We start from the raw sequence: 27,527 nt of genomic DNA on the forward strand, positions 1-27,527 counted from the left end.
CCTAAGAACATCCATACATAAGATAATAGAACATATGATTTTAAAAATTCTTTACTTATACTCTTTTATAAAAATAAGCATTTTATATTAGAGCAGTATTAGTACTTAGGACAATTGTGAAAATGGTACAGAGGGTTTCCACCCTATGCACCTACTGTATACTATTATTAACATCTTGCATTTTATGATGCATTTATTACAATCAATAAATTGATACATTTTTAACTAAAGTCCATAACATATTCTGATTTTGTTAGTTTTTAACCTAATGTTCTTTTTCGGTTCCAGAATCTTATCCATGATACCACATTACGTCTAGTAGTCATTAGTAGTCATGTCTCCTTATGCTCATTTTGGCTGTGTTATTTTTTCAGATTTTTCTTGTTTTTGATGACCTTGACAATTTTCAGAAAATGGTTACGTGTTTGTAGAATATCCCCCAACTGGGATTCATTTAATATTTTTTCAAAGTAGACTATATGTGTTTTGAGGAGGTAACCATAAGGGTAAGGTCCTAATAAGATCAGATCATATCAACTGTAGATAATATAAGTATGATTTATCACTGTTGATGTTCACCTTGATTACCTGGCTGAGGCAGTGTTTGTCATAGTTCTCAATTGTAAGTACTCCCTCCCCTGCCCCCATCTATTCTGTACACTTGGAAGAAAGTCACTATGCACATCCCACAGTAAAGTATAGAAGAATTATGCTCAAGTTATACATGACATATTTGTAATTCTTCTGCATGGTGGATATATTGATCACCCCTTACAGTATAGACTCATGCATTTTGTTTTATACTTTGGGTTGTTTTCTAGAACTGCTTTGTTTTGTTGCTCAATTTGTTCTAGTTTTGACCATCAGCAGTTCTTTCAGTTGGTTCCCGTGTTGCTTAAATATTCTGCATATTGTGAATGTTTTGAGCAATTATGAATAAAGCTGCCATATAAATTTATATGCAGATTTTTGTCAGGATATAAGTTATCAGCTCTATTGGGTAAACATCTAAAAGTGTGATTGCTTCAGTGTATGGTAAGGCTATAATGAGTTTTATAAGAAAGTGATTACCTGTACCTGTGTTCCAAAGAAGCTGTACTAGTTTATATGGATACCAATAATGAGTGGGAGTTCCTCTTGCTCCATACGATTGTCAGCCAATGAGGTTGCAGGTGTTTTTTTTAAATTTGTCATTATGATGGGTATACAGTGGTATCTCACTGTTATCTTAATTTGCAATTATTAATGACACATTATATTGAGCATCTTTACATATATTTACTTGGAATCTATCTTCTTTGGTAAAATTTTCTTTTAGATCAGTTGTCCATTTTTAAATTGGGTTGTTTGTTTTCTTATATTTTAGTTTTAATAATTCTTTATATAATTTGTATACAGCCTTTTATCAAATATGTAGTTCTGAAATATGTCCTGTCAATCAGTAGTGGTATTTTGTTTTCATTAACAGTGCCTTTGGCTTAGAAGTGTTTTTAAATTTAAATAAAACGTAAGTGATCAATTTTTTTCTTTCACAGGTTGTGCTTTCGATGTTGTGTTTGTACAAGTTTCCCAGGGCTGCCATAACAAAGTATCACAAATATCGGTGGTTTGAAAACAAAAGTTTATTGTCTCATCATCTGGAGGCTAGAAATCCAAGATCAAGATGTCAGAGGGCCGTGGTCTCTCTGGAAGTATCCAGATACATGGAAGCATCTGTCTAGGTCTTTCTCCTAGATTCTGGTAGTTCTTTGGCTGTGGCAGCTTAACTCCAGTCCTCACTGGGCATTCTTCCTGTGTCCAAATTTCCTCTTTATATAGGACTAAAGGCCCAATGCACAAGATTAGTGTATGGGGGGGGAGGGGCACCCCTCACTCAGCCTGGCCTGTGCCCTCTTGCAATCTGGAACTCCTCACAGCATGCCCAACTGCTGGTTTAGGCCCTGCAGTTGGACATCCCTCTCGCAATCCAGTACCCCTCGGTCCTAACCGTCGGCTGCTCACTCCTTACCACTTGGCTTGCTGCTCCTTAGTGCTGCCATGGAGGTGGGAGAGGCTCCTGCCATTGCCTCTGTGCTCGCTAGCAGTGAGCCTGGCTTCTGGCTGTGTGACACTCCGGCTGTGGGAGCACCACCAGGGGACAGCTCCTGCACTGAGCATCTTCCCCCTGGTAGCCAGTGCACCTCATAGTGACCAGTCATTCTGGTTGTTCTGCTGTAATGGTTACTGGGCTTTTATTATATAGACTAGAGGCCTGGTGCATGAAATTCGTGCATGGGGGGGAGTGTCCCTCAGCCCAGCCTGCACCCTCTCCAATCTGGGACCCCTCGAGGGATGTCCAACTGCCCATTTAGGTCCGATCCCACCGGGCAGTCGGACATCCCTCTCACAATCCAAGATGGCTGGCTCCCAACTGCTCACCTGCCTGCCTTCCTGATTGCCCCTAACCGCTTCTGCCTTCCAGCCTGATCACCCCCTAACCACTCCCCTGCCAGCCTGATTGATGCCTAACTGCTCCCCTGCCAGCCTGTTTACCCCTAACTGCCCTCCCCTGCAGGCCTGATCACCCCTAACTGCCCTCCCCTGCAGGCCTGGTCACCCTTAACTGCCCTCCCCTGCAGGCCTGGTCACCCTTAACTGCCCTCCCCTGTAGGCCTGGTCACCCCCAACTTCCCTCCTCTGCAGGCCTGGTCCCTCCCAACTGCCCTCCCCTGCTGGCCATCTTGTGGTGGCCATCTTGTGTCCACATGGGGCAGGATCTTTGACCACATGGGGGCAGCCATCTTGTGTGTTGGAGTGACTGTCAATTTGCATATTATTCTTTTATTGGATAGGATAGAGGCCTGGTACATGGGTGGGGGCCAGCTGATTTGTCCTGAATGGTGTCCTGGATCAGGGTGGAGGTTCCCTTGGGGCGTGGGGCAGCCTGGGTGAGGGGCCTGTGGTGGTTTGAAGGCCAGCTATGCCCCCCAGTGACCCAAGTGGAGGACCTGGTATCTGGGATTTATTTATCTTCTATAACTGAAACTTTGTAGCCTTAAGCGGAGGCCAAAGCAGGCCAGGGCTGCAGAAGCTTGGCTTCCTCCATTGCCAGGGGCCACCCTAGCCTCCTACTCTCTCCAGCTCTGTGGCTGCCACCATTTCTGTTGGGCTTTATTTATCTTCTATAATTGAAACTTTGTAGCATTGAGTGGAGGCCTGGACCGGCAAGGGCAGGCAGAAAGCTTGGCTTCCTCCATTGCCAGGGAAACCCAAGCCTCCCTCCTGCTCTCTGTGGCCGCAGCCATCTTGGTTGGGTTTATTTGCATATTCACTCCTGATTGGCTGGTGGGCATGGCTTGTGGGTATAGCGGAGGTACGGTCAATTTGCATATTATTTTTATTAGATAGGATACCAATCAGATTGGATCAGGGGCCCACTTTATACCAGTGTGGTCTCACCTTAAATTAACAAATGACATTTTCCACAACCCTATTTTCAATTAAGGTCATATTCTGAGGTACAGAGGATTAGGACTTCAACATGAATATTTTGGGAACCCAATTTAGTGAATACCAGTTTCTAAAACTTACCATCAAACTCATGGTCACATAGATGTTCTATATTTTCTTCCAGAAATTTATTAGTTTTGCATTTTATTATTAGGTCTATGATCTATTTTGAATAACTCTAGAAATTGTAAGATTAATGTCTAGGTTGATTTTTATTTATTTATTTATTTATTTATTTTGCATGCAGATAATATGTTGAGAAGATTAGACTTTATTCACTTCTGTATTCAACAATTTTCAATGCCTTTTTACTACACACAGTAAAGTCAATTCTTATTAAATCCCATAAGACTTCCCATATCTGGCCCCAATACTTATCTAACCATCACCCTTCTACTCTACCCTTCACTCACTCTGATCCTCAAGCCTGCTAGATGTGCTTTTTGCTCAAGATCTTTTGTATTTCCTTTGCTTTCTCTTTCAGAAATTCAATTGAATTGTTTCTTCCTAATTCAGGCCTTTGATCAAATGTCACATTGACATTTGCCTGTCCTGGCATAGTAACTGCCTCTCTCCCTGTATTTCTTTTTCCCTTCTCTTACTTTATATTTCTTCATAGCACTTATTATTTAACATGAAATAGTTTTCTTTTTGTTGTCTATTGTGTCTGAGCATAATATAAGCTGTAAGAAAAAAAATGCCATTTTTATGGGAATATTTTTGTTCATTGCTGTATACCTAAAACCTAGGAGAGTGCTTGATGGTTCAAAACAAAAATACATAAAATTAAGATTTATCAATGAAAGTAAAAAATACATGAAAGAAAAATCCAGAGGATCTTACAATTGAATAATGCAAGTGCAATGAGAAAGAAAAGAAGACAGGTGAAGAATAAATGCTTTCTTAAAGTCATTTTCAGATTAAAAGTGGCTGTGTACAATAAATATGTGTATAGATTGTAGCAATACAGAGAAAGTTCTAGAAACAGGCTGTCAGACAAAAAGGTTACTTGTAAAGAATGGAAAACAGACAGTCATTTAAAATATTTATATATATATTTTTATTAATTTCAAAGAGGAAGAGAAAGGGAGAGAGAGATAGAGACATCAATGATAAGAGAGAAAATAACCCAATCAATCAATAATTTTCAGAATATTTTTTTGCCCTTGAATACTTCACATAGACTGTTCCCTAAGTCTCAGGTTGAAATGACTTTTCTTTCCTTCTCTTTCATATATATACTAGAGGCCTGGTGCACAAAATTTGTACTCAGGTACAGTCCCTAGGCCTGACCTGCGATCAAGGCCATCTTCCCCAGCTGCCTGCAGCTGGCCCTGCCCCCCGCCACCACCCACCCACGGTTCCCCCTTCACCATCAGGTGATTGGTGCTTGACGGCTGAGGGAAGGAACTGAGAGGTTGGCTATTTCTGCCTTCTCACTGGCCCTGGCCCCACAATGGGTGGCCACCAGGCGATCGAAATCTGCATGCTGGGGAAAGGGACCAAGAGGTGGTCAGTGCACCTCATAGTGACTGGTCCAGCAGTTGTTCTGGTCATTCTGCTGTTAGTGTCAATTTACATATTACCCTTTTATTATATAGGATAGAGGCCTGGTACACGGGTAGGGGACTGCTGGCATGGGAAGGGGGTCCTGGCTCGGGGTAGGGGGGCTTACTGGGGAGCAGGGGCCGCGGGGTTTGTAGACCGCCCCACTCCCGATCAGGGTGGGGGTCCTTGCTGGGACGGGCTGGGCCGGCCTGGGCAGGAGGCCTGGGATAGTTTGCAGGCAGGCCACACCCCCAATCAGGGTGGGGTTCCCTGCTGGGGGGCAGTGCCAACCTGGTCAAGGGGTGGTTTTCAGATCGGCCAAGCTCCGGCTTTGTCAGGAAGTACGTCTGAAAGATGTCTGGTCTAATTAGCATATTACCTTTTTATTAGTACAGGTATATATGTATATGTATCCTCATCCTATAAGACTCAATCTAAATATCACCTTCTCCCATAGAACTATGTCCATACTTCTCTGTAACTTATGTAACACCATATTTTATGATAAGCTGTCTGCATTTACCTTCTCCTTCTAGATTGTGAAAACCTTGAAAACAAGAAATACTACTTATAATTACATCAACTCAGAAATGGACTTATCATGCACTATAAAAGTAAGCCAAAATTAGTAAGATAAAGAGGAGTTGAAAATGAAAATTCTTTCTATTTGAGTTCAAAATAGTAATTTCACAAGCGCAGGAAGAGAGAGGCCTGACTTAACCATAGTTTATATAAAATGGCTTATGAGATTTTAACTACACAGTAAGCGAGTCAATAATGTAATATGACTGCCAACATAAGCAATAAGCACAATGAAACTGTTCACTTTGCCAGCCTCAATAAACATTAGTTTGCTATTCTGATGCTCTCTAATTAGTATAATTAAGAACTGAAGTGTCAACATTGGCCCCATCTACTAATTTCCTGATTTTCATGGACTTTAGCCATTCTGTGTTTTGTGGCTCTGCCTTCTATGCTTTGTGTTGTACTGTTATACTATTACTTCTAGCCGGATATATTAGACAGTTTGCATCAATGTCCACATAGATGCTATGATAAGATATGCAGTCATAACAACTGGAAAAAAGATAATATGAGGAATTTTGCCTTAATAGCAGTTGTATTTTCAGCCAAACAGTGGCTTTAATACTTTCTGAAGCACTAAGTTTGATACCTATAGTAAATAGAAAGTATTCATTAAGGTAGGCTACAATGTTATTTAAACAGGGTTTCATGGAAAAATAGACAATAAAAAATCTTGGAAAAGCTTTTGAAAATTACATATTAAAGGGCAAATAAAAGAGTTGTGCCTACCCATTATATTTAGAGACAGGAAGTCTATGTGTTTATGTATGTATTTAAAAAATGACAGCATCTCTAATGTCTCATCACTGGTTAGGCAGATTGCATAATGCCATTCAATTAGAAAATCATTTTTCTATTTAAAAATATTATAGCATTAATGTAATTCTTTATCATAGGATTAAAAAATAACTCTGCCAACTTTCTCCTCAAAATGCAGATACACGTCTTTTCTCAAATGAGGATGGAAAGTGTCTCATCTCCTGCCTGTGATGTAAATGTCTTAAGATCAGATTCCTGAGAAGCAAAGCCTGAGACAGGGGTGTGGGTGCACCCAATTTATTGACAGAGAACTTTTCAAGAAAACCTTAATGGAGGGAATGGAATAGGATAAAGAAGGGAAAAGTGCCAAGCAAAAGCAAGAATGAGGGTTTACTAGTAGGTTAAGCCTAGTGTTGCCTGACCCACATGGTGAGAGGAGGGAGGGTAGGAGGAAAACTGCTCTGTTATATTGTCCACATTTGAAGCAAACATATCAGCAGTTAAAACCCCATATCAAGAAGTCACTAGCTATGGGCTTCCCTAAGAGTTTGGACGAGTGTGAATAACTTCTGGTGGAAGGTAGCTTCAATCAGCCAAGGGCAATTTTCCATAGAAGGAGAGGCATCTATTACTTGTAATAGCCAATCTCAGAAATGGACCACAACCACAGGAGCAGAACAGGAAGTCTAGGTTAGGCATTACCCAGGTATAACTTTTCTAGAATTCTATGGTCAAAATAACTGAGACAATTTATAAGAGGAGAGTTACTGGGAGAACTATGGGCCACCGACACCGATGCTACATTTAGTACCAAAGTTGGATCTAACATTATAACTTCTCCTTTCACTACCCTTCCTGAGTCCCCTCACTCTGGGATGGCTCTTCAGCTCACGTAGAGGCTTACAAGGTGGGAGGACTCAGACTCGATATTGGAGAACCTCAGTGTCAGGGCCTCAGATTATCATGCGCACATCAGATGTGGATGCTGTACTTCCCATTTACAGTTCAAACTGGCCCTGTGAGAACCACCAATTGCCTCAATGGATCAATTGAATATCACACATATTTCTTCATTCCTTAATTATATGCAACAACCCCAATTTCTGATAGCAATCAGGGTCAGTTATCCCTGCCAGATTGTATACTGGCATAAGGAACCCAAAATGACTCTACATCCATCCTAGATTTAATCTTATAGTATCAGCTCTTAAAAGGATCATCCCTCTGAGAATGAGGACCTCTGGACTCAGATTCTAGAGTTTTAGGGAAGAGACTCATGAATTACTCAAGTGGGTCTAGAAGGATAACAGATGAAAAGAAACCTGACTGATGTTGGAAGGACCTATCACAATAGGCTACCAGTGGACTTATTTACCACCAGTTTATGCATTTAGTGTGTTCCTTTTGTTTTTCATACTGTGTTGAATGAACCCCCTTTTTTTCCTTTGAGTTGGGTTTGGTTTTGTTTCATTGTGTTTTTTTTAATTAACTACATTTATTTTATTTTTTTCTATCACCATTTATCCCCTCTATGCCCTCTTCCACTTCCACTCCCCTTCTCTCCCCCACAATCACCACACTGTTGTCCATGTCCATAAGTTCTCTGTCTTTTTTGTTTCTTTTTTGCTTAATCCCTCCAACACCCCATCACCCCTTCACACCAGAACTGCCTGCCTGTTCTCTATCTATGAGTCTGTCTCTATTTTGCTTGGTAGTTCAGTTTGTTCATTAATTTCAACGTATGAGTGAAATCATATGGTACTTATCTTTCTTTGACTGGCTTATTTCACTTAGCATAATATTCTTCAGATCCATCCATGCTATTACAAAAGGTAAAATGTTCTTCCTTTTTATTGCAGAGTAGTATTCCATTGTGTAAATGTACCACTTTTTTTATCCACTCATCTACTGATGGACACTTGGCTGTTTCCAAATCTTGGCTATTGTAAATAATGCTGCAATGAACATGGGATACATATATTCTTTCATATTAGTGTTTCTGGTGTCTTTGGATAAATTCCTAGAAGTGGAAAGAAAAGATAAACAATTGGGACTACATCAAACAAAAGAGTTTTTGCACAACAAAGGAAACCATCAACAAAATGAAAAGTTTTATACCAGCCTGCTTGAGGCCATGTAGTCAGTAGTGGTTCTTGGCTTTGTTGTTGCTTGTTAAGTTCAATTCACCACATAATTGAAATTATATGAAGGTAGTATCACAATCTCCCCTTAGCAGGGATCTGAGCATGGAAGGTTTCTCTCAGCTCTCAGGTTTGCCCTGGACCTTTGGCAAACCCCTTTATCTGGTTCCCTCTCCCCTCTCCATTATCTCCTGCTGCCTTTTCTCCAAATGAAAGGCCCCCAGTGTCATGTGGCTCCCTTTCATTTAGCACCTTTTCCATACTCCACATTCAGGAGGTCCCCAAAGCCATACCTCAGGTGTGTTTTCTGAGCCCTCCTACCTCACTGCCAGGAATAGATGGTGAGTGTTCACTACTGAGCTAAGCCTAGAGTGCCTGGGCGGGTGCCCTTTCTCCTAATGCTCCTGTTCCTGCCTGCACCTCAGTGACAACCGGGCAGCTCCAAACAAGAAGTGTCTAGGAACGCTCCACCTACTGGAGGAAGGAGAGAGACTTATATCGAGAAGGTACAAAAGCAAAGGAAATTGTTTGATTGGCTGGAGCTTAAAGCCTAGCTGGCTGTTTGTAATTGGTTGTCCTAAGGTTTTGGTTTAGATTTCCTAACCTTGGGGCATTTATAGCCTTAGGTTTTGGTTTGGTTAACATAGGCCACATGGGCATTAGAGGCACCTCAGGCTAATGGCCTCCTTGTTTAACTAGTATAACGAAATTGGACCCAATATTCTGAGAAGTACTAGGTACAGCCTTCAGGAGGAGTCTGGAGGTAAACACAGATTCACTTTGCATAACAACACATCTTAAAGAGCATTTAAACTAACATTATGCCCAGCTTTTTCTTACCCATGAATGCAGCTTTTTGGGCTTCCTCTTATTCTGCAATATCAAAACAGCAATTGTGTCCTTCTCTTGGAGAGTACTATCATATTCTTTTTCATTTTCTTAGGTTTTTTTGCTAGGTCTAATGGTTTTTTTTAAAAAATAGCACAGAAGACTTTTTTGAATTAATGCTATTTTATTGACTATATTCTGTATTTGTTTGCAAAGTACATATTGCTAGATATTAGGTGAGAAAAACAATATTTACAATCTGGTTTTCATTCTGCCTTCAATAAAAAGTAGGAAAAAATTAAAAATTTTAAGCTTATCTGGTTTATTTTTGTTGTTAGCTGGGAGAAAATTCTCCTGTGACTTTCTGGTCCTAAGTGGAATGCAAGACCTGTTTCATGTCTATCTCTTTCCTAATACTTAATTTGGGTTTATTTTGCTCAAAATTGTCTTGCTTCTAAGGTGAAGACTTATTTGTCTGTAAATGATCTTTCTAGCTTCTAGCACTGCTTTAGCCACATTCCACAGTTTTGTATGTAATGCTTTGGTAATCAGAGAAGAGTCTGCCTTGTCTCCCCTGATTGTTCTTGGGGGTGGAGTCCTTGCCATATTCCAAGAAAATAAATTTTTCTGAGACTCACACGGGAGAACGAGTGATTTTTATTTGTGTGGAATGAAATCCCTGCATTTCCAAAATCTCATTTCCCTTAGTCCAGTTATAGAAGAAGTATAGCTGGGATTTCCATAGAGCTAAAATCATAGTCAGTGTCCAAAGTTTCCTTTCCATATTTGAGCAGAGTGCAGTCCGGCATCAGGCTAGTTTTAGGCTAGCTTTAGTCTATAGTTCATTGCTTGCAGGTTCTGCATAGCCATGGGCCACCTGGGAGAATGCCAAGAAGCTAAGCATAAGCCATGAGCCAAGTGTGCCAAGAGGAACCAAGCGAGTGAACTTCTTTGTTCGGGGATTTAGTATTTCAAATCTTAGAGTGCTTGCAGTGGCCATGCTCATTCTGGCCAATGACCTATGTTCCCAGGTGTGAACAACAGGCAAGTACCTTCCCTATATCATCCCAGCTTTACTGGGGCATGCATTTATTTTCCCTTTGTTGGATCCCCAGGGGGTGCAAAGTTGCAGCTTCCTGGTGAAGCTGCCTGAATGACATGCCTATAATGTCTGGCCTTCCCTTTGCCCCTTTCTTATTATTAATAACTAGTTAACTACAGTGGTATCGCTTTTCCTATCATGCATTTAGAATGATTTCCCTTTTCCCTATATTTCCTTCTTTAACTCATACATAATTTAGAAGTGTTGCTTAAATTGTTTTTTCGTAACTTTCTAGATATCTCACTGGAATTTTTAAATTAATTACCTTATAGCTAGATAACATAATCTTTAAGATATCAGTTATTTTCAAAATAAATTGTGACTCATTTTATGGCCCAATTTTTGGTCTATCATAGTTAATGTGATATGCTCATGTGAAATAATTTATTCTATAGGGATCAGGTGTAGTGTTCTGTAAATATCAACTAGGTCAGGTTGGTTGATAATGTTGTTTGAATCTGCCACATCCCTACTGATTTGTTGTTCTATCAGTTACCCAGGTTGAAGTGTTAAAATCTGCCATGATTTTGTATTCATCTATTTTTGCCTTTAGTTCTCTCAGTCTGTATTTGAATCTCTGTGCATTCACATTTATAATTTGTATGCCTCCCCAATATAGTGATTCTTTTATAATTAAAATGCATTCCTCTTTAAATTCTCTGACTTGTTGTCTATTTAGCTTTTTTGTATGTACTTATTATTTGTATGGCTTATCTTTTTTCATTCATTACTGTATGACCTAGATGTATCTATATTTAAAATATCTTTTATAGAAAACATATACTGTTTCATGGCTTTTTAGCTGATATTACAACCTCTCCATCATATTGAGTTTTTTAATTCATTCATATTTAATATTAATATTTATATGATCTGCTTTGTGTCTAGCATCTTACTATTCATTTTCAATTTTTCTATCTAATTCACGTTCCTCTTTCCTTCCATTCATACACCCTTTGGGATAATACAAATTTTTTTTTGTATTCCATTTTAATTCCTCTACTGGCTTTTGACCTATACCTTTTTCCATCATTTTCTCAGTATTTGCTATAGGATTACAATATGTACCTTCATCACAATCTACTTAGAGGTAATATTGTTCCACTTCATGTAAAATATAAGAACTTTACAACTGCATAATTGTATATATTATCCTTCTGTTCTTTGTGCTATTTGTAATATAGCTTACTTCTCCATGCATTATAAAATCAACAATATTTTTTATTAAACAGTAACTATCTTTTAAAGAAGTAAAAATAGTTATAAAAAGATGTCCTTTACTGAGGCAAACATTTACTATTTCTGATATTCTTCACTCCTTCCTGCTAATTAGTTTAAAATTTTAAAAATAAGTTTCCTTCAGACTTTAAACTTTGCTTCTTACCCAAAGATTAAGATTTTTTAGCATGTCTTTTAGAGTAGGGAAGCTGACACTCAGTTTTGTTTAGCCAAGTATAATTATTTCACACTCACATTGAAAGATATTTGCTGGATATGGAAGTCTAGGTGCACTTTTATTTTCCTTTCAACACTTTAAAGATTTTGTTCCACTGTATTCTTGATCCCATTGTTTCTAATGAGTTATCAATTGTCATCTATGTGCAATGTATCATTTTAAGCTGCTTTTAAGATATTATTTTTATGTATTATTTTCAGTGGTTTGATTATATTGCTTATGTGGGACATTTTTAGTATTGACCTGTTTGGGCCTAGCTGAGCTTCTTATATGTGTAGGTTGATGTTATTCAAAACATTTGGGAAAATTTTGGACATTGTTTCTTTAAATATTTGCAATGCTCCATTATCTCTTTCATTTTTATCTGGGGCTCAATTAATCTATGTTAAACTGGTACATATTTTTCCATAAATGACTGAGGCTCTCTTCATTTTATAATTGTTCCCCCATAAAAGTTTTCAGATTGTATAACTTTTTATGTTCATTTATCCTTTATTCTTCTGACTCCAGTCTATAGTTGAACTCATTCCTTAAATGTTTTAGATATATTTTTTTAGATTTTTAAAAGTTATATTCATTTCTTTTTTTTAAAAAATAGTTTCCATTTCTTTGATGAAGTTTCCCTTTGTTCACTTATTAGGTTCACATTAAAAACAAACAAACAAACACACACACACACACACACACACACACACACACACACACACACCTGGAACCTATTTCTTATAAATGTTTTAAACTTGTTTTCTGATAATTTCTACATGCAGTTTTTAGAGATCTGTATGTATTGATTTCCCCTCTCCCTTTGATTGAGTCATGTTCTTTTTTTTTCCTAATATTTTTATTGATTTCAGAGAGGAAGGAAGAGGGAGAGAGATAGAAACATCAATGATGATAGAGAATCATTGATCGGCTGCCTCCCACAGGCCCCACCCTGGGGATCAGACTTGCAACCTGGGTATGTGTCCAGACTGGAATTGAACTGTGACCTTCTGGTTCAGAGGTCAATGCCCAACCATTGACTTACACTGGCAGGGGAGTCATGTTTTCATGATTCTTTGAATAAATAGAAATAATTTCTATTATGTTAGTGTTATAAGATTAATTGCATGCTTCCATTATTTTATTACTACCTATATGCCATGCTTATCACTACCAATTCTATTTTTTTCTTTTCTCACCTTTTTTCTATGCTCAAAATTCACATATATGCCTTACAGATACTTCAAATTTTCTCTCGATGCCTACTTTTTTTTATATGTGTTAGCAGTTTGACTCAATTCAGAACTTTAATTGTGTCTCTTACCTTTTGCTCTCATATTAAAATTAATCATGGCCTTGAAACATCATTTAGATCCATTACAATCTTATATTTCCGTCCCCTGCTACTATATAATATCAACCTTTATTCTCTCTTGCCTGTATTATGTCAATAGACAATAGTGTTTTTATTTTTTCTTTTTTTAAAATATATTTTATTGAGTTTTTACAGAGGAAGGGAGAGGGATAGAGAGTTAGAAACATCGATGAGAGAGAAAAATTGATCAGCTGCCCCCTGCACACCCCATACTGGGTATGTGCCCACAACCAAGGTACATGCCCTTGACCAGAATCGAACCTGGGACCGTTGAGTCCGCAGGCCGATGCTCTATCCACTGAGCCAAACCGGTTAGGGCAACTAGTGTTTTTCATGACTAGTAGTTACTATAACAACAAAAAAACATTGTAATTTTATGCAGTAGAATTTTAGTTCTCACTCATGTAAAATCCACTGGGCCCTGGTGGGGATGATGATGTCACTGTTCCTGATAGAGTCTCCTCCATTCTCACCCTGTGGCTCTGTGACCTCTTTGGGTCTCATGATCTGCTGCAGACAAAGGAAAAGAATGGAAGATTTTGTATATTTTTATACTTCAAGGTTAGAAGTAGTATACCTGGCCTTTGCATACAATTCAGTGATATCAAATCTGTTCACACAAAGATTTGAGGAAGGACAAGGAAATATAGTCTAGCTCAGGACCCAGGATGGAAATGCAACAATGAATAACTTGTCAGTTTCTGCTATTGCCCATTCTTCAGGCAAATAACTATCCAATTCACCCTCTTTTTATAATTAGAACACACTCAACCTCTTCACTAAGGGAGATGGTTCATGATTTACTTTAAATTATTATCTCTACCTCAGAGTTCACAATATCCAGATAATGCAGTTTTTTATCCTGTTTTAGACACTTGATGGTCACTCATCATAGGAAATAAAAAGTTGTCTCTGTCCCTCACATCCTTGAACACATACACACAATCTTCAATGCAATGAAACTCTCATATAAAAAGAATAAAATGGAAGATCCTCAAGTTATGGTGGACAGTAATCTTAAAATTCTTTTTGCGGATGGTATTAAATCTCCTTTCTTGAAGACAAGGGCGGCCTTTTATTGCACTGGATCATACTCTGTGGAAAGAACTGTTTTGTCATTGCTCAGTCTCATTCCAGTATGTTCTTCTGTGTGCATCATCCACTGTGGCCATGACTGAAATGCTTGTTGAGAAATGTTTTTTTTAGAGCTGTATAGTGTTTCAGCTATTTCCATGGATAGCTTCTTGCCAGTGCAAGTTTAAAACCAGTCAAACATATTTTAACATGATGTTGCAGTTTTGTTGATAATGCACTATTCTAAAATATTTAGTAGGTTCTGCTCTATCGGCTTCCATCTAGTTTCAAGTGCCAGAAAACACATTCAAAGTTATTTCCTAGATATAATTCTCAAACTTGATTATTATTATTACTATTATTGCTATTACTTACTTCCTAAATCCCCTACCTCTGTCTCATATTTTAAGAGTGGGGTCCTTGAGGCAATCTGAGACAATAAGCTTGATTGGAAAAAGTAAATCCTCAAACTGAACTTTGCTGCCAGAGTCTTTTCCTCTTAAAAATATTCCTTGGCTTGCTATAGAATGAATGTTTATGTCCTCCAAAAAATTACACGTTGCAATTGTAATCCCTAATGTGATTATATTGGGAGGTGGGGCCTAGGGAAGAGTATTTGGCCATGAGAATAGAGCCCTCATGAATGGGATTTGTGCCTCTATAGAAGAGGCCACAGAAAGCCTACTTGCTCCCTCAACCATGGGAAGACACTTCAACAAGACAGGTATCTGTGAACCAGGAAGTGAGCTCTCACCAGCCACCAAATCTGTTGGCAACAGTCTCCAGAACTATGAGAAATAAATTTTTGTTGTTTGTATGCCACCCAATCTATGTATTCAGCTATAGCAGCCTGAATGGACTAAATAGAAATTGGTACCTAGAAGTAGAGGTGCTTCAATAACAACCACATAAATATGTGAGAAGCAGCTTTGAAAGCTTGCAGTGGGTAGAGGCTTAAAAAGCTTTGACGTCTATGCTCGAAAAAGCCTACATTGCTATGAAAAGACCTTTTCAGGCAATTCTTGTGAAAGTACAAAAAGAAAAAAAAAGAATTGTAGAGAAAGCCTCAGTCTTCTTAGAAAATACCTAAGTAATTCTGAACATAATGTTGGTAGAAATATGGAAGGTAAGGCTGTTCAATGAGGTCTTTGATGGAAATGAGCACCAAGTTATTGAAAACTAGTGGAAAGGCAATCCTTGTTATACAATGGCAATGAACTTGGCTGAATCATGTTTGGGTTCTAGTATTTTTTGGAAGGTAAAAATAGTGAGTGATGAAATTGTATATTTAGCTGGAGAGATTTCTAAGCAAAGAGTTGAAGGTGCAGCTTGTCTTCTTCTGACTGCTTATAATAAAATGTCAGAGGAGAAAAAAGAACTAAAGATATAATTATGAAGCAGAAATGAAGTAGAACTTAAAGATTTGAAAAATCTGCAGCCTTTCCATATTGCAAAGAATGAGAAAGCATATTCAGAAGGAAAGATAGGCGTGTGTCCAGTAACCATTAGATCAAGATATCAGTGTGTATGTGAACCATGGGCCTAAGCAGCCATCTTAATAGAAGCCAAATTATGTTCTTCAAGACCAGGGATTTCCCAAAAGTTGATTCAGATATTATCAGGGTTGCCTCTTCCGTTTCAAAAAGAGGGACTACTGCTTCACTTGCTACAGGCCAGGTAACCTCTGCCCAAAGCAGTGGGGTCAGGGCCATCTAAAGCCAGGGGGTGGGGCCACCCAGAATCTTAGTGCCTAATCCCTGCCCAGCAGAGCTGATGCTGGATTAAGACTTTTAGGGCTATTGGGAGGTCATACATAAGTTTTGCATGCAAGAACATGACTTTGTGGGGCTAGGATAGAATGCTACAGGCTGAATATTTGAGTCCTCTGCTCAAATGCATATATTGAAATCTTAACCCCAATGTTATGGTATTAGGAGGTGAGGCCTTTGAGGGTAATTAAATTATGTGGATGGAGCCCTCATGAATGGGATTAGTGTCCTTATGAAAGAGATCCCAGAGAGATCCCTTGTCCCATCTGCCATGAGAGGTCAGAGCAGAAGACAATCCTTTTGAATCTGGAAGATAATTCTTACCAGCCACTGAATGTGCTGGCACCTCAGTCTTTGACTTGCCAGCCTACAGAAATGTAAGAAATAAATGTCTGTGTTTATAAGCCATCCAGTCTATGATATCTGTTATAATATCTCAAACAGACTATGATAATTTTATTTTGTACTGTTTGGGATTTAGAGACATTCTTTATTTTTAATTCTGTAAAAATCTGAACTCCATTATTCCCTTATGATTTTGTTTCTAAACTAAACAATCTGAACACACACTTTTCTTTTCCTTCCAATAACAACTGACCCATCAAACCAATATCAGGTGTTCAGATTTTTTTTGCAGTAATCACCTATCTTCAAGGAACCAGTGTCTATTACTTAGGGAATTAGTGCTAGCTACTGTAACAGATAAACCCCCAAATTTCAGTGTCTTAATGCAATAGAAGTTTAATTCTGGCTCACAATAAGTCCAGTGTGTACAGTGGAAGAAACCCAATTTATTCATAGGGCCCCATGTTGGCAGAGACTGGCACTTTCACCATATTTGGCAAACAGTTAGCCTGTCTTTGCCAGTTTTCTTTCTGAAATGCAAATCTAATCATATAATTTTCCCTGATGAAATCCTAACTATGAATCCCTTATTACACTGAGAATAAAACCCAAGCTCCTTCACATGCCATAAAAAATTTTATTTGTTTTGAGCTCTCCTACTTCTCACACAAACTATATAGCCTGAGTGTAGAGCTGCTTAAAGGTACCTGCAGTTTCAATCTCTTTGCCTTATTACATAATGTTCCCTCCTTCTGAAATTCCCCCTTCTCCATTACCACTAAATACTGTAATATTCATGCTGCAAAACCAACTCAATGTTACCTCTTCTTGGTGGCATCTCCAGAGTTCACATCTAACAGATATAGTGGGCTCTCTTTTGTGTAATGTCTTAATAGTTATGATTTTATAATTAATGTATAATCTACATTTTTACAATATATTCTTATTCAACTTTGTGTAAAATTGTTTTCCTCAATACTTAGCCCAGTGCCTGCAGCAAGAGAAGAGCTGTTAATTGAAAAGCATTGCATGTTTAACACTTCCTAAGACACATTAGAGCTGCAGTTGCTTATTTAACATTAAAAACTTTTAATTTTTTTAAGACCTGTGGATTAAAACAACTATGATCCTCAGAGCCCTTAGGTTTATAAATATGAATAAATAACCCTTTGTATTTTTTCTGACTCCATGATAATTTTTTTTGGAATTCAATGTCCTTTTCTTGATTTGTTTTTCTGAATACAGAAGCTTCTCCATTTTCTTGTTGCAATATACTTTTATTTTTTAATAAATTATAAAATTTAAACCTCTTTACATCATGGTAGATATTCATATATGCAGTACATTTTAACAGGATTAAAATGTTAAAATGTACTGTATATATATTTCTTTTTTGTATGCTTTAGATGAGTAACTTCAAGTTTCAAATAAGGGTGGGTCCCTGAGATTTAGCTGTGTTTGAATTTAATTTAATTTCAGAAATACATAATATGGCTTCTACTAAGTGTAGAGATTTTAGAGGGATGAGACTGAGTGAAACATACAACCCCTGACTTCACACAGTTGTAATGGACACCATGTTGCATTAGAGGCTTATGGAGCAAGAATGGCCTCAGACTTCGTGTTTTTAGAGATGACTTCCAGTGGCTCATGCTTTTAATTTTCCACCTCCTAAATGTTAATTACTTGAGTTTTCACTAGTTGCTTAGGTTCCATGTAACAAAAAATTGTTCTTTCAAACTATTCTCATATATTGAGCTTCTCAGTTTTTGTCCCCAAATTAGTGCTAGCAAAGCCAACAAGACAGATACTGAAAGGACAATACTGTGATGCTTGTCTCTGAAGCGTTAGTGTCTAATAGCAGGAAGGTGCACTTGGGATTCAAGAGGCCTCACTTTCCTTTCCAGCTCCTTCCTTAGCCAACTGTGGTATCTGTAGGTGTGAGTCACTAACCTCTATTTTATTATGTTGAAAATCCAACAGACAATGGTGAGTTACCATAAATGAGATAATATATAAAAATGCTATGCATATATCCCAACAAAGTTAGAGATTTTGAAAGCCAATAAGTCATTTCAATTCTACTTTGGAATTAGCATAGAATAGTTAAATGAATGAATAAATGAATATCGAATAATAAAATTATCTTCCCTTAGATGTTGTACCAGTGAAAATTCTACTACTAGAGATGTCTGAGATTTTGCTGCCTATGGTTTCTTCTAGGATTTTTATGGTTTCACACCTTACATTTAAGTCCTTTATCTATTTTGAGTTTATTTTTGTGTATAGTATAAGTTGGTGGTCTAGTTTCATTTTTTTGCATTACCTGTCCAATTATCCCAACACCATTTGTTGAATAGACTATCTTTACTCCATTGTATGCTACTGCCTCATTTATCAAATATTAACTGACAATATGGCTTGGGTAGATTTCTGGGTTCTCTGTTCACTTCCATTGATCCATAAACCTGTTTTTTGTGCCAGTACCAGGCTGTTTTGAGGACAGTAGTTTTGTAGTATAACTTGATGTCTGGTATTGTGATTCTTCCAACTTTGTTCTTTTTTCTCAATATTGCTGTGGTGATTCCTGGTCATTTTTGGTTCCATATACATTTTTGTAGTGTTTGTTCTGGATCTGTGAAATATGCCATTGGTATTTTAATAAGGATTGCATTGAAAATATAGTTCTGGGTAGCATAGACATTCTAATGATGTCATTTCTACCAATCCATGAACGTGGTATATTCTTCAACCTGTTTATATCTTCTTCTATATCTTTTTCCAATGTTCTGTAGTTTTCCTAATACAGGTTTTTTTTTTTACCTCCTTGGTTAAGTTTATTCCTAAGTATCTTAATTTTTGTTGCAATGGTAAATGGGACTGTTAAAAAATGGGACTATATCAAAATAAAAAGCTTTTGCACAGCAAAATAAACCAGCATCAAAATGAAAAGAGAACATACTATATGGGGAAACATATTTGCCAATGATACATCTGACAAGTGGTTAATTTCCAAAATATATAAAGTACTCATACAACTCAACAAAAGGAAGACAAACAATCCAATTAAAAAATAGGCAAAGTACCTAAATAGACACTTCTCTAAATGGGACATACAAATGGCCTGGACACATATGAAAAATGTTCAACATCGCTCAGCATCAGAGATATACAAATTAAAACAACAATGAGGTGCCACTTTATGCATGTCTGAATGGCTACCATCAATAAATCAACAAATGGCAAGTGCTGGTGAGGATGTGGAGAAAAGAGAACCCTAGTAAACTGCTGTTGGCAATGAAGACTGGTGCAGTCACTATGAAAAAGAGTATGGAGTTCTCTCAAACAATTAAGTATGAAAATGGCATTTGTCCTGGTGATCCCAGTGCTAAGAATATATCCTAAGAAGCCTGAAATACCAATCAGAAAGAATATATGCACCGCTATGTTCAGAGTAGCATTATTTACAATAGCTAAGATCTGGAAACAGCCCAGGTGCCAATCAGTAGATGAGTTGTTAAAAAAAAAACTGTGCTATACTTACACAATTGAATACTATGCAGCTATAAAAAAGAAGCATCTTTTACCCTTTGAGACAACATGAAGGAACCTGTAAAGTATTATTCTAACCTAAATAAGCCAGTCAGAGAAAGACAAATTTCATGTTATTTCACTTATATGTGGAATCTAATGAAAAAATAAACTGACAAACAAAATAGAGCCAGACACATGGAAGCATGCAACAGACTGAGTATTCTTTAGAGGGAAGGGGGGGGGGGCAGGAATAGATTAACCAAAGAACTTATATACATATAAGCATAGTCCATGGACAGAGACAATAGTGTGGAAAAGGCCTGGGGAGGGACAGGAGTGGGGAGGAGAAGACAATGGGGGGAGGAGAAATAAGAACATCTGTAAAACTTTCAACAATAAAGATAAATAAATAAATAAATAAAATTATTTGTCACATACTTCTTATTCTTCCTCTGAATGAGAAATTGCTCATCAATTAGTGTTCTTTGATTGGCAATATTATCTCTCAGAATGCAAAAACATAAAATACAAATAAATCACACATTGCTTTTTTTCTCAATCCTTTCTGGATTTGAGTATGCTACATATTCAAATCTAGGTTTTTTTGTATTAGGAAATATAATCACTGGTGGTTTAATCTATATCTATATCATCTATATCTATATCTATATCTATATCTACACAAACACACATGCACACACACACATATATATACATTTATATATACACTAGAGTCCCAGTGCATGAAATTCGTACACAGGGAGGAGGGTGTCCCTCAGCCCAGCCTGCACCCTCTCCAATCTGGGATCCCCTATCAGGATCGAGCCTAAACGGGCAGTTGGACATCCCTCTCATAATCCAGTACTGCTGGCTCCCAAATGCTTGCCTGCCTGCCTTCCTGATTGCCCCTAACTGCTTCTACCTGCCAGCCTGATCACACCCTAACCACTCCATGCCAGCCTGATTGCTGCCTAACTGCTCCCCTGCCAGCCTGATTGCCCCTAACTGCCCTCCCCTGCAGGCCTGGTCACCCTCAACTGCCCTCCTCTGCAGGCCTAGTCCCCCCCAACTGCTCTCCCCTGCAAGCCTGGGTCCCCCCCAACTGCCCTCCCTTGCAGACCTGGTCCCTCCCCTGCAGGCCATCTTGTGGCAGCCATCTTGTGTCCACATGGGGGCAGCCATCTTATATCTTGGAGTGATGGTCAATTTGCATATAACTCTTTTATTAGATAGGATAGAGGCCTGGTGCACGGGTAGGGGCCAGCTTGTTTGCCCTGAAGAGTGTCCCAGATCAGGGTGGGGGTTCCACTGGGGCATGGGGTGGCCTGGGAGAGGAGCCTGTGGTGGTTTGCAGGCCAATCACGCCCCCTGGAGAGCCAAGCGGAGGCCCTAGTATCTGGGATTTATTTATCTTCTATAATTGAAACTTTGTAGCCTTGAGTGGAGGCTAGGGCAGGCCAGGGCATGTGGAAAGCTTGACTTCCTCCATCGTTGGGGAAACCCAAGCCTCCTGCTCGCTTCGTGGCCGCAGCCATTTTTGTTGGGATTTATTTATGTTCTATAATTGAAACTTTGTAGCCTTGAGTGGAGTTCATGGCCGGCCAGGGTGTGTGGGAAGCTTGGCTTCCTCCATTGCCAGGGAAACCCAAGCCTCCTGCTCGCTCCTTGGCTGCAGCTATCTTGGTTGGGTTAATTTGCATACTCACTCATGATTGGCTGGTGGGCATGGCTTGTGGGTATAGTGGAGGTTTGGCCAATTTGCATATTACTCTTTTATTAGATAAGATATATTTGACATATACTAATATATATACATGTCCTATATAATAAAACCCTAATATGTAAATTGACTCAATAGTGGAATGGTCAGCAGAAAACTGGTCGCTATGATGCACACTGACAACCAGGGGGCAGAAGCTCAACACAGGAGATGCCCACTGGTGGTAAGTGCTCTCCCATAGGCGGAACTCTGCTTAGCCAGAAGCTGGGCTCACTGCTGGCGAGCACAGTAGTGGTGGTGGGAACCTCTCCTGCCTCCATGGCAGTGCTAAGGAACAGCGAGCCAAGTGGTAAGGAGCAGTGAGCAGGTGCTTGGTAAGGAGTGAGGGGTCCCGGACTGCAAGAGGGTGCAGGCCAGGCTGAAGGAACCCCAACCCCAGTGCACAAGTTTTGTGCACTGGGCCTCTAGTATACGTATATATCATATAAAATCCTGTGACATGAACCAGGGTTCTTTAATGACTACATTTCCTTTGGGTTTGTTTTTAAATATGACATCAAACATATAAAGGGCACCTAGGTGCATATTAAATCAATTATTCAGAAATCAAGTGTTTAATGATTATTCTTTATTTAGGAAACCTAAGCTAATTTTATTTTCTAATCATAATGGAATTGACATTGGCAATACTTTACATTTATGTTCTTCATTGCACTTTTTGAAACATTTAAACCTGTGTTATTTTATTTTGTCATCACACTAACCAGGGAAGAAATATTTCATTATGGTTGAGGAAATATATATTTAAGAATATAAATGATTTTTCTAGAATTATAGAGTAAAATGTAGTATAAAGAATTAAACTCACATCCTCTGATTCCAAATCTTCAATATTTAAACAAAACCAAACAAACAAAGGACTTCAAAAGCTAACACCAGGAAGAGACTGGTACTGTCATTCCCTGAGGCTTCGAAGATGAAGACTAAGTGCTGCCAAATCTAACTGTCTCATTTATTCAAAGAGCTGGAATAGAAAGCTTAGAAATCTTTGGGGACCCACTCCAAAGGCACTGGATTTGGCAATGAAAGCATCCCTAAAGCACAGATTGGAGCAGAAGCAAGGGAAAGGAAGCAATTGGTGTGTACCACTTGTATTTTAAGGCCTTTTTTTATTATAATTTTACTAAAGAGTTTTTCAGTAGCTTCAAGGATCAGGACAAACTCAAGCATAGAGGCCTTAGGGATAGGGGTTATAGAAAGTTAAAGTTTGGCCTATGGATACCAAAGCATCTTCCTGTGTTGTAAAAATAATAAAAATGAGTCAGATGAGGCATTTGGGGATAGTAAATCTAAAGTCTGTATCTCTGCCAAAACATGCAATAGAAACAGCCATTTCTCTCCCAACTCTGCTGTTTGCCTTATTGTTGCCAAATTTACCAGTGTAATGTCCATTAAAATAACATCTTTGGGAAAATAGCACAGTATCAACGTGGTCTGTGAGAATGAGAAAAACAGAAAGAAGGAAATGGCACTTGTAAAAATCTCTAACTGAGTAACTATGGGGAATCAAAACTTCTAAAAAAAATAAAGAGTATCCTATATAACAAAAGCCTAATATGCTAAGTGTCTAATTATCTGGTCAGACATTCAACCAATCAAAGCATAATATGCTAATGATATGATAAGGCTGCTCAACTGTTCACTATGACGTGCACTGACCACCAGGGGGCAGATGCTCCAACCGGTAGCTTAGCTTGCTGCTGAGGTGTGGCTGATTGGGACTGAATGAGACAGGCCAGACACACCCTGTAGCCCTTCCGCAGTCCCTCCCCAGCTGGCCAACCTCCCGCGTCCCTCCCTGGCCCTGATCATGTACCAGTGGGGTCGCTTGGCGTGGCCTGCACCCTCTCACAATCCAGGACCTCTCGGAGGATGTCAGAGAGCTGGTTTTGGCCCTATCCCACAGGTCAGGCTGAAGGACCCCACTGGTGCATGAATTCATGCACCGGGCCTCTAGTCCATTATAAGAAGATAGATAAAAGAAGAAAACTATCTCGGGTCTAAATAAATTTAATGGTTGACTTTCATTACACTTGAAAAACGAAGTATGAAATGAATCACCATCTTATTGATTGTAACTCAGTAATCTTTTCCATTCTTTAATGCAGGGTTAGGGAACATTTTTTTCTGCCAAGGGTTATTTGAATATTTATAACATCATTCATGGGCCATACAAAATTATCAACTTAAAAATTAGCATGCTATATTTGGTCAATCATTTAATTAATTCACCCCTAATACCTTGACAGGGCCAGATCAAATGATTTAGTGGGCCTTATGTGGCCAGCAAAAGTAATAATATACAAAACTATTGTGCATTAATGGGTGAGGGGAATATTCACTTATAACCTGTAGACATTCAATTCAGCATTCTCTGACTTTCCAAAATTGATCACATAACCACTTTCCCCTTTAGATGATTCTTCTCTGAAAAAGCAAGAAAGAAAATTCAGGCATTGGTGGTGGCTCTTAGATGAACTCTCACCTTCCTCAGAGTTATCATCCTAGTTCTCCAGTGACAGAAGAATGTCTGCCTTTCAAAGTATCCCTACTGTAACAACCCTGATGTGTTCCTCTGACCATCTGTTCTTCTCCATCCTTCTCCATGAAAAGACACCTTGAATTGGGATACAGTTTAAGATCTTGACAAATGTTTCTACTAATATTTTATTTTTCAATATTGGAATCCTTACACAGATCTGGTTTTCTGCTCAGCTCTGACTTTTCACAAGGTGACCACCATAGAGAAGCTTTAATTCTGCTCCCCTGTTGTTCAGGTGGTAGATAATGTGTCTTCCTGGCCAAATAGTACTAATGATGGCTAACTGTATGGTTCTACTATGCTGGACCGCAAGGTGCCTAGATATTTGGTCGAACATTATTGTTGGTATTTCATCGGGAGTGTTTTGGATGAGATTAACACTTAAATTAGTGGACTTTTAGTTAAGTCGATAGCCCTTATGATGTGGGTGAGCCTTGTCCAATTGGTTGAAGGCCTGAAGAGAACAAAAATACTGGCTTCCCCTAAGCAAGAGAGAATTATCTGGCTAACTGCCTTTGGACTTGATTTGCAATGTCAGACCTTTCTGGACTGACTTTAGACTCAAACTAGAGCATCAGCTCTCCTGGGTCTCCAACCTATTGGCCCACCTCCAGATTTGAATTTGTCAGTAGCCATAGTTCTGATCCATTTTAAAAATCTTTCTGTTTCCTTGGACAACTTGGACTAATACAGTACAATTTATTTTTAGAAATTTATTCATTTAATTAAAATACTAGAGGCCCAGTGCATGAAAATTCATATACCGGATGGGGGTTCCCTTAGCCCAACCTGCCCCCTCTCACAGTCTGGGAGCCCTCAGGGGCGGGAGGTGACCCAGCGTTCAGGGGATGTCAATGTCCCATCACACCTCTGCTGTTGCCACTGCCGGCAGCTCAAACCTCGGCAGGCCCTGGTTAACTGAGCATCAGCCGGCCCTGTTTACCTGAGCCTTGAGTGGCCCTGGGTGGCTGGGGGGCTGAAGGGACTGGGGGACTCTAGAGGCAGGCGTGCGGAGCGGCCAGGCCTGCCTGGGGGTGGGCCCGGCCTTGCCACATGCCTGCTGCCTCGGCGGGGCTGAGGAGACTTGGCGCCGCCATCTTGTGCCTGTGTGCACCGCTATCTTTGAGTGGGTGACAGTCAATTAGCATATTCCCTCCTTATTGGCTGTGGGCACAGCCATCTTTGAGGACGGTGCAGTCAATTAGCATATTCCCTCCTTATTGGCTGTGGGTGCCACTATCTTTGCGACAGCATGAGGGTCAATTAGCATATTCCATCTTTATTAGAAAGGATAATATTATAGTAATATGGAACTCCTTAAAATTAAAACAGTACTGTGCTAGCTAGTTTGGATCAGTGAATAGAGCATTGGCCTGTGGGCTGAAGGGTCCCAGGTTTGATTCCAGTCAAGGGCACATGCCTGAGTTGCTGGCTCCATCCCCAATTGGGAGCATGCAGGAGGCAGCCTATCAATGATTCTCTCTCATCATTGATGTTTCTATCTCTCTCTTCCTCTTCCTTCCACTCTGAAATCAATAAAAATAGATGTTAAAAAATGAAAACTGTACCCACCTTTTATTTTTATGCTCATCCCCCTATAGTACTTTAATCCTGTTTCTTATTAACTTATTTTTATGAAATTGTCATGTTTATTGACAATTTATATTGTAATGTTGTTATGGATGGCTTATAATTTCTCCATTTATATTATATTGTAAATAACACATTAGATAATTTTAGCACAGTTTTATAACTAGTAGAATTAATGATTTATAATTTTTGGAAAATCACATGGATTTTAATTTTTTATTACTTAAGAAAAATTGACAATAAACATGTATATATAATCCCAATAAATGAAATTAATAGGTTAAAAGTTATAAACATTATTAATTATGCTCTAAAAGTTGTGATAGTGTGTGTTCATTTGATTATATATAAAACCATCAATAGATACATATATTTCCCATAGAACACATATATTGTCATCTGAATTTGTTTTTTTACTTTAAATTTGCTCTTTATTATATTGGAAAAACCACCAATAGGACATATATCAAGCTCACAGTTTTACTCATTGATATTACCTATCACTCTTTACTGTTTCCAACATCTTATCCACTGTTTTCTTTGATTTTTCTTTACAAATAAAAATCCTATATAATAAAGAGGTAATATGCAAATTGACCATCACTCCCTCCCACAAAATGGCAACCCCCATGTGGTCGCAAGGTGGCCACCACAAGATGGCCAGCAGTGGAGGGAAGTTAGGGGCGACCAGGCCAGCAAGGGAGGGCTGTTGGGGGGGGACTAGGCCTGCAGGGGAGGGCAGTTGGAGGGAAACCAGGCCTGCAGGGGAGGGCAGGTGGAGCAAGTGCCAGGCCTGCAGGGGAGGGCAGTTGGGAGTGACCAGGCCTGCAGGGAGGGCAGTCAGACTGGCAGGGGGGGCAGTTAGGGGTGACCGTGCCGGCAGGGGAAGGCAGTTAGGGGGGACCAGGCCTGCAGGGGAGGGCAGTTGGGGGCACCAGGCCTGCAGGGGAGGGCTGTTGGGGGCAGCAGGCCTGCAGGAAGTTGGGGGCGACCGAGTCAGCAGGGGAGGGCAGTAAGGCATCTATCAGGCTGACAAGGGAGTGGTTAGGGGGTGATCAGGCTGGCAGGCAGAAGCGGTTAGGGGTAATCAGGCATACAGGCAGGCGAGTGGTTGGGAGCCAGTAGTCTTGGAGTGTGAGAGGGATGTCTGACTGCCGGACATCCCCCAAGGAGTCCCAGATTGGAGAGGATGGAATCTGGGCTGAGGGACACCCCCACTCAGTGCATGAATTTCATTCACCAGGCCTCTAGTTGTATATATTTAGACTATACAATGTCATGTTTTGATATGTATTATGAAATGGTTACTAAAATAAAGTAAATTAAGCCGAAACCGGTTTGGCTCAGTGGATAGAGCGTCGGCCTGCGGCCTGAAGGGTCCCAGGTTCGATTCCGGTCAAGGGCATGTACCTTGGTTGCGGGCACATCCCCAGTAGGAGGCGTGCAGGAGGCAGCTGATCGATGTTTCTCTCTCATCGATGTTTCTAGCTCTCTATCTCTCTCCCTTCCTCTCTGTGAAATATCAATAAAATATATTTAAAAAAAAATAAAAAAAATAAAGTAAATTAATAATCCATCACCTTTCAGTACCCCCCTCTTTTTGGTGGTGAAAACACTTGAGATTTACT

Source organism: Plecotus auritus (assembly GCF_963455305.1).
Source record: "Plecotus auritus genome assembly, chromosome: 3".
Taxonomy (NCBI): domain Eukaryota; kingdom Metazoa; phylum Chordata; class Mammalia; order Chiroptera; family Vespertilionidae; genus Plecotus; species Plecotus auritus.